We start from the raw sequence: 9,138 nt of genomic DNA on the forward strand, positions 1-9,138 counted from the left end.
AAAAAATTCAGAAACATTCGACATTCCAGTAAAAAATGAAAATTCAGGGTGGCCACAAGCCCCCTGGGCGCGCCCTGGTTAGGGGGGCGCCCCTAGGGCTTGTGGGCCCCTCGGGCACCGTCTTACGTTGATTCCACTTTGCAAAATTAGATACCACTTTGCAAAATTCACTTATATTCCAAAAAAATCTCTGTAAGTTTTTATCGTGTTTGGACTTCGTTTAACATGGATTTTCTGCGAAACAAAAAATATGCAACAAACGGGAACTGGCACTGGGCACTGGATCAATATGTTAGTCCAAGAAAATCATATAAATTGTTGCCAAAAGTATGTAAAAGTGGTAGAGTATTGGCATGGAACAATAAAAAATTATAGATGCGAAGGAGACGTATCAAGCAGTAGCACGTGTTCTACCCATGCTACTCCTAACACTAGTAGCAGTAGCATGGGTCTTGTCCTGTGCTACTTCTTGATCTTGCGTTGGTTTTTCCCTTGAAGAGAAAAGGGTGATGCAGCAAAGTAGAGATAAGCATTTCCCTCAGTTTGAGAACAAAGGTATCAATCTAGTATGAGACAATGCACACATCACCTAATGCCTGCACAAACAATCAAACAACTTGCACCCAACACGATAAAGGGGTTGTCAATCCCTGCACGATTACTTGCAGAAATGAGATCTAATAGGGATAGATAAACAGAAAAGTAAATATTTTTGGGTTTTTGGTTTATAAATGGAAAGTAAAAGATTACAAAATAGTAGATCGGAAACTAATATTGTGGAAAATAGAAACTTATATGATGGAAAATAGACCCGGGGGCCATAGGTTTCACTAGAGGCTTCTCTCAAGATAGCAAATAATACGATGGGTGAAAAATTACTGCCGAGCAATTGATAGAAAAGCACAAAGTTATGACGATATCTAAGGCAATGATGATGAATATAGGCATCACGTCCATGTCAAGTAGATTGAAACGATTCTGCATCTGCTACTATTACTACACACATCAACCGCTATCCAACATGCATCTAGAGTATTAAGTTCATAAAGAATGGAGTAACACATTAAGTAAGATGACATGATATATGTAGAGGAATTAACTCAAGAAATATGATGAAAACCCCATCTTTTTATCCTCGATGGCAACAATACAATACGTGCCTTGTGCTACCTCTTGAGCACTGCGTTGGTTTTCCCTTGAAGAGGAAAGGGTGATGCAGCAAAGTAGCATAAATATTTCCCTCAATTTTTGAGAACCAAGGTATCAATCCAGTAGGAGGCCATGCACGAGTCCCTCGCACCTACACAAACAAATAAAATCCTCGCAACCAACGCAATAAAGGGGTTGTCAATCCCTTCACGGTCACTAGTGAAAGTGAGATCTGAAAGATATGATAAGATAATATTTTTGGTATTTTTATGATAAAGATGCAAAGTAATAAAGCGAAATAAAAACGGCAAAACAAATAGCTTGTTGATGGGAGAATAATATGATGGAAAATAGACCCGGGAGCCATAGGTTTCACTAGTGGCTTCTCTCAAGAGCATAAGTATTACGGTGGGTAAACAAATTACTGTTGAGCAATTGACAGAATTGTGCATAGTTATGAGAATATCTAGGTATGATCATGTATATAGGCATCACGTCCGAGACAAGTAGACCAACTCCTGCCTGCATCTACTACTATTACTCCACACATCGAACGCTATCCAGCATGCATCTAGAGTATTAAGTTCAAAAGAACAGAGTAACGCTTTAAGTAAGGTGACATGATGTAGAGGGATAAACTCATGCAATATGATATAAACCCCATCTTGTTATCCTCGATGGCAACAATACAATACGTGCCTTGCTTCCCCTACTATCACTGGGAAAGGACACTGCAAGATTGAACCCAAAGCTAAGCACTTCTCCCATTGCAAGAAAGATCAATCTAGTAGGCCAAACCAAACAGATAATTCGAAGAGACTTGCAAAGATAACCAATCATACATAAAAGAATTCACAGAAGATTCAAATATTGTTCATAGATAAACTTGATCATAAACCCACAATTCATCGATCTCAACAAACACACCGCAAAACAAGATTACATCGAATAGATCTCCACAAGAGAGGGGGAGAACATTGTATTGAGACCCAAAAAGAGAGAAGAAGCCATCTAGCTAATAACTATGGACCCGAAGGTCTGAGGTAAACTACTCACACATCATCGGAGTTCGGAGAGGCTATGGTGTTGATGTAGAAGTCCTTCGTGATCGATGCCCCCTCCGGCGGAGCTCCGGAAAAGGCCCCAAGATGGGATCTCACGGGTACAGAAGGTTGCGGCGATGGAATTATGTTTTCGGCTCCGTATATGATAGTTTGGGGCTACGTAGGTATACATAGGAGGAAGAAGTACGTCAGTGGAGCAACATGGGCCCCACGAGGGTGGAGGGCGCGCCTGGGGGGGGAGGCACGCCCCCCTACCTCGTGCCTTCCTGGCTTCTTTCTTGACGTAGGGTCCAAGTCCTCTAGATCAAGTTCGTTCCAAAAATCACGTTCTCGAAGGTTTCATTCTGTTTGGACTCCGTTTGATATTCTTTTTCTGCAAAACTTTGAAATAGGCAAAAACTAGCAATTCTGAGCTGGGCCTCCGGTTAATAGGTTAGTCCCAAAAATAATATAAAAGTGTATAATAAAGCCCAATAATGTCCAAAGCAGAATATAATATAGCATGGAACAATAAAAAATTATAGATACGTTGGAGACGTATCATGCATCCCCAAGCTTAATTCCTGCTCATCCTCGAGTAGGTAAATGATAAAAACAGAATTTTTGATGTGGAATGCTACTTGGCATAATTTCAATGTAATTCTCTTAATTGTGGTATGAATATTCAGATCCGAAAGATTCAAGACAAAAGTTTAATATTGACATAAAAATAATAATACTTCAGGCATACTAACTAAGAAATTATATCTTCTCAAAATAACATGGCCAAAGAAAGTTATCCCTACAAAATCATATAGTCTGGCTATGCTCTACATTCACCACACAAAGTATTTAAATCATGCACAACCTCGACGACAAGCCAAGAAATTGTCTCATACTTTTATTGTTCTCAAACTTTTTCAATCTTCACGCAATACATGAGCGTGAGCCATGAACATAGCACGATAAGTGGAATAGAATGGTGGTTGTGGAGAATACAAAAAAGGAGAAGATAGTCGCACATAAACTAGGTGTATCAACGGGCTATGGAGATGCCCATTAATAGATATCAATGTGAGTGAGTAGGGATTGCCATGCAACGGATGCACTAGAGCTATAAGTATATCAAAGCTCAACAAAAGGAACTAAGTGAGTGTGCATCCAACTTGCTTGCTCACGAAGACCTAGAGCATTTTGAGGAAGCCCATCATTGGAATATACAAGCCAAGTTCTATAATGAAAAATTTCCACTAGTATATGAAAGTGATATCATAGGAGACTCCCTATCATGAAGATCATGGTGCTACTTTGAAGCACAAGTGTGGTAAAAGGATAGTAGCATTGTCCCTTCTCTCTTTTTCTCTCATTTTTTTATTTGGGCCTTTTCTCTTTTTTTATGCCTTTTTTATTTAGTCCGTAGTCTCATCCCGACTTGTGGGGGAATCATAGTCTCCATCATCCTTTCCTCACTTGGGACAATGCTCTAAAAATGATGATCATCACACTTTTATTTACTTACAACTCAACAATTACAACTCAATACTTAGAACAAAATATGACTCTATGTGAATGCCTCCAGCGGTATACCAGGATATGCAATGAATCAAGAGCGACATGTATGACAGAATCATGAACGGTGGATTTGCCACAAATACAATGTGAACTACATGATCATGCAAAGCAATATGACAATGATGCAGCATGTCATAGTAAATGAAACGGTGGAAAGTTGCATGGCAATATATCTCGGAATGGCTATGGAAATGCCATGATAGGTAGGTATGATGGCTGTTTTGAGGAAGATATATGGTGGGTGTATGATACCGGCGAAAAGAGCACGGTATTAGAGAGGCTAGCAATGGTCGAAGGAAGAAAGTCCGTATAATCCATGGACTCAACATTAGTCATAAAGAACTCATATACTTATTGCAAAAATCTATTAGTTATCAAAGCAAAGTATTACGCGCATGCTCCTAGGGGGATAGATTGGTAGGAAAAGACCATCGCTCGTCCCTGACCGCCACTCATAAGGAAGACAATAAATAAATCATGCTCCAACTTCATCACATAACGGTTCACCATACGTGCATGCTACGGGAGTCACAAACTTCAACACAAGTATTTCTCAAATTCACAACTACTCAACTAGCATGACTCTAATATCACCATCTCCATATCTCAAAACAATTATCAAGTATCAAACTTCTCATAGTATTCAACACACTCATAAGATTTTTTTTACTAATCTTGAATGCCTATCATAATTAAAGCAAATTACCACGCTGTTTTGTAGGACTCTCAAAATAATCTAAGTGAAGCATGAGATAAAAATTGTTTCTATAAAACTAATCCACCACCGTGCTCTAAAAGATATAAGTGAAGCACTAGAGCAAAAACTATATAGCTCGAAAGAAATAAGTGAAGCACATAGAGTATTCTAATAATTTTCAAATCATGTGAGTCTCTCTCAAAAGGTGTGTACAGCAAGGATGATTGTGGTAAAATAAAAAGCAAAGACTCAAATCATACAAGACGCTCCAAGCAAAACACATATCATGTGGTGAATAAAAATATAGCTCCAAGTAAAGTTACCGATAGAAGAAGACGAAAGAGGGGATGCCTTCCGGGGCATCCCCAAGCTTTGGCTTTTGGGTGTCCTTGAATTTTACCTTGGGGTGCCATGGGAATCCCCAATCTTAGGCTCTTACCACTCCTTGTTCCATAATCCATCAAAACATAACCCAAAACTTGAAAACTTCACAACACAAAACTCAAAATAGAAAATCTTGTGAGCTCCGTTAGCGAAAGAAAAGAAAACACCAGTTCAAGTTACTGTAATGAACTCATTCTTTATTTATATTGGTGTTAAACCTACTGTATTCCAACTTATCTATGGTTTATAAACTATTTTACTAGTCATAGATTCATCAAAATAAGCAAACAACACACGAAAAACAGAATCTGTCAAAAACAGAACAGTCTGTAGTAATCTGTAGCTAACACAAGTTCTGGAACACCAAAAATTCTAAAATAAATTTCTGGACGTGAGTAATGTATCTATTAATCATATTCAAAAATAATTAGCTAAATATCACTTTTGAAATAAAAATGGAAGCAATTCTCGTGAGCACTAAAGTTTCTGTTTTTTACAGCAAGATCAAAAAGACTTTCCCCAAGTCTTCCCAACGGTTCTACTTGGCACAAACACTAATCAAACACAAAAAAAACAACAAAAACAGAGTCTAGATAAATTATTTATTACTAAACAGGAGCAAAAATCAAGGAATAAAAATAAAATTGGGTTGCCTACCAACAAGTGCTATCGTTTAACGCCCCTATCTAGGCATAAAAGCGAAGATAGATCTAGGTATTGCCATCTTTGGTAGGCAATCCATAAGTGGCTCTCATAATAGATTCATAAGGTAATTTTATTTTCTTTCTAGGGAAGTGTTCCATGCATTTCCTTAACGGAAATTGGAATCTAATATTCCCTTCCTTCATATCAATAATTGCACCAATCGTTCTAAGGAAAGGTCTACCAAGAATAATAGGACATGAAGGATTGCAATCTATATCGAGAACAATAAAATCTACGGGCACATAATTCCTATTTGCAACAATAATAACATCATTAATTCTTCCCATAGGTTTCTTAATGGTGGGGTGCAAGTTTAAAGAGCAATAATCAAAATCACGGAAACCTAGCAAATCACACAAAGTCTTTGGAATCGTGGAAACACTAGCACCCAAATCACACAAAGCATAGCATTCATGATCTTTAATTTTATTTTTAATAGTAGGTTCCCACTCATCATAAAGTTTTCTAGGGATAGAAACTTCCATCTCAAGTTTTTCTTCATAAGATTGCATTAAAGCATCAACGATATGTTTAGTAAAAGCTTTATTTTGACTATAAGCATGTGGAGAATTTAGCACGGACTGCAACAAGGAAATACAATCTATCAAAGAGCTATTATCATAATTAAATTCCTTGAAATCCAAAATAGTGGGTTCATTGATATTTAAAGTTTTGATCTCTTCAATCCCACTTCTAACAATTTTAGCATCAAGATCTAAAGACGACGAATTTTTGGAACACCTTCTAGGTAGAGGTGGATCATATTCAGTACCATCATTATCAAGATTCATATTGCAAAACAAATATTTAATAGGGGACACATCAATAACTTTTAGATCTTCATCTTTATTTTCATCGAAACTAGAAGAACACACTTTCACAAAACAATCTTTCTTAGCACGCATCCTAGCGGTTCTTTCTTTTCACTCATCAATGGAAATTCTCATGGCCTTGAGAGACTCATTGATATCATGCTTAGGTGGAATAGATCTAAGTTTCAAAGAATCAACATCAAGCGAAATTGTATCAATGTTCCTAGCCAATTCATCAACTTTAACAATTTTTCTTCAAGCAAAGCATTGAAATTCTTTTTTGAATTCATAAACTCCTTAACACTAGTCTCAAATTCAGAGGGCATCTTATTAAAATTTCCATAAGAATTGTTGTAGGAATTACCATAATTATTAGAGGAATTACTAGGATATGACCTAGGATTTAAGTTTCCTCTATACGCGTTGTTACCAAAATTATTCCTACCAACAAAATTCACATCCATAGATTAATTATTATTCTCAATCAAAGTAGACAAAGGCATATCATTAGGATCAGAAGAAACACTTTTATTAGCAAATAATTTCATAAGTTCATCCATCTTTCCACTCAAAACATTAATTTCTTCTATCGCATGCACTTTGTTATTAGTAGATCTTTCAGTGTGCCATTGACAATAATTAACCATAATATTATCTAGGAGTTTAGTAGCTTCTCCTAAAGTGATTTCCATAAAAGTGCCTCCCGCGGCCGAATCTAAAATATTTCTAGAAGCAAAATTCAATCCGGCATAAATTTTTTGTATAATCATCCACAAATTCAAACCATGTGTAGGGCAATTACATATCATTAATTTCATCCTCTCCCAAGCTTGTGCAACATGTTCATAATCAAGTTGCTTAAAATTCATAATATCATTCCTAAGATAGATGATCTTAGCGGGAGGAAAATACTTAGAGATAAAAGCATCTTTGCACTTATTCCATGAATCAATACTGTTTTTAGGCAAAGACGAAAACCAAGCTTTAGCACGATATCTAAGAGAAAACGGGAATAGCTTCAATTTAACAATATCATTATCCACATCTTTCTTCTTTTGCATATCACACAAATCAACAAAGTTGTTTAGATGGGTAGCGGCATCTTCACTAGGAAGGCCGGAAAACGAATCTTTCATGACAATATTAAGCAAAGCAACATTAATTTCACAAGATTCAGCATCGGTAAGAGGAGGAATCGGAGTGCTAATAAAATCATTGTTATTGGTATTAGTAAAGTCACACAATTTAGTATTATCTTGAGCCATCGTGACAGGCAAGCAATCCAACACACAAGCAAACAGGAAACGGGCAAAAAAGAGGCAAATAGGGAAAGAGAAGGAGGATGGAGAGAGATGGCAAATAAAATGGCAAGGGTGAAGTGGGGGAGAGGAAAACGAGAGGCAAATGGCAAATAATGTAATGCGGGAGATACGGGTTTGTGATGGGTACTTGGTATGTTGACTTTTGCGTAGACTCCCCAGCAACGGCGTCAGAAATCCTTCTTGCTACCTCTTGAGCACTGCATTGGCTTTCCCTTGAAGAGGAAAGGGTGATGCAGCAAAGTAGCATAAGTATTTCCCTCAATTTTTGAGAACCAAGGTATCAATCTAGTAGGAGGCCATGCACGAGTCCCTCGCACCTACACAAACAAATAAAATCCTCGCAACCAACGTAATAAAGGGGTTGTCAATCCCTTCACGGTCACTTATGAAAGTGAGATCTGAAAGATATGATAAGATAATATTTTTGGTATTTTTATGATAAATATGCAAAGTAAATAAAGCGAAATAAAAACGGCAAAACAAATAGCTTGTTGATGGGAGATTAATATGATGGAAAATAGACCCGGGGGCCATAGGTTTCACTAGTGGCTTCTCTCGAGAGCATAACTATTACGGTGGGTAAACAAATTACTGTTGAGAAATTGACATAATTGAGCATAGTTATGAGACTATCTAGGTATGATCATCTATATAGGCATCACGTCCGAGACAAGTAGACCGACCCCTACCTGCATCTACTACTATTACTCCACACATCGACCGCTATCCAGCATGCATCTAGAGTATTAAGTTCAAAAGAACAGAGTAACGCTTTAAGTAAGATGACATGATGTAGAGGGATAAACTCATGCAATAAGATATAAACCCCATCTTGTTATCCTCGATGGCAACAATACAATACGTGCCTTGCTGCCCCTACTGTCACTGGGAAAGGACACCGCAAGATTCAACCCAAGCTAAGCACTTCTCGCATTGCAAGAAAGATCAATCTAGTAGGCCAAACCAAACTGATAATTCAAAGAGACTTGCAAAGATAACCAATCATACATAAAAGAATTCAGAGAAGAATCAAATATTGTTCATAGATAAACTTGATCATAAACCCACAATTCATTGATCTCAACAAACACACCAGAAAAGAAGATTACATCGAATAGATCTCCACAAGAGAGGGGGAGAACATTGTATTGAGACCCAAAAAGAGAGAAGAAGCCATCTAGCTAATAACTATGGACCCGAAGGTATGAGGTAAACTACTCACACATCATCGGAGAGGCTATGGTGTTGATGTAGAAGCCCTCCGTGATCGATGCCCCCTCCGGGTACAGAAGGTTGCGGCCCCAAGATGGGATCTCACGGGTACAGAAGGTTGCGGCGGTGGAATTAGGTTTTTGGCTCCGTACCTAGTAGTTTGGGGGTACGTAGGTATATATAGGAGGAAGAAGTACGTCGGTGGAGCAACATGGGCCCCAGGAGGGTGGAGGGCGCGCCTG

This window comes from Triticum dicoccoides, chromosome 6A (genome assembly GCF_002162155.2).
Source record: "Triticum dicoccoides isolate Atlit2015 ecotype Zavitan chromosome 6A, WEW_v2.0, whole genome shotgun sequence".
Taxonomy (NCBI): domain Eukaryota; kingdom Viridiplantae; phylum Streptophyta; class Magnoliopsida; order Poales; family Poaceae; genus Triticum; species Triticum dicoccoides.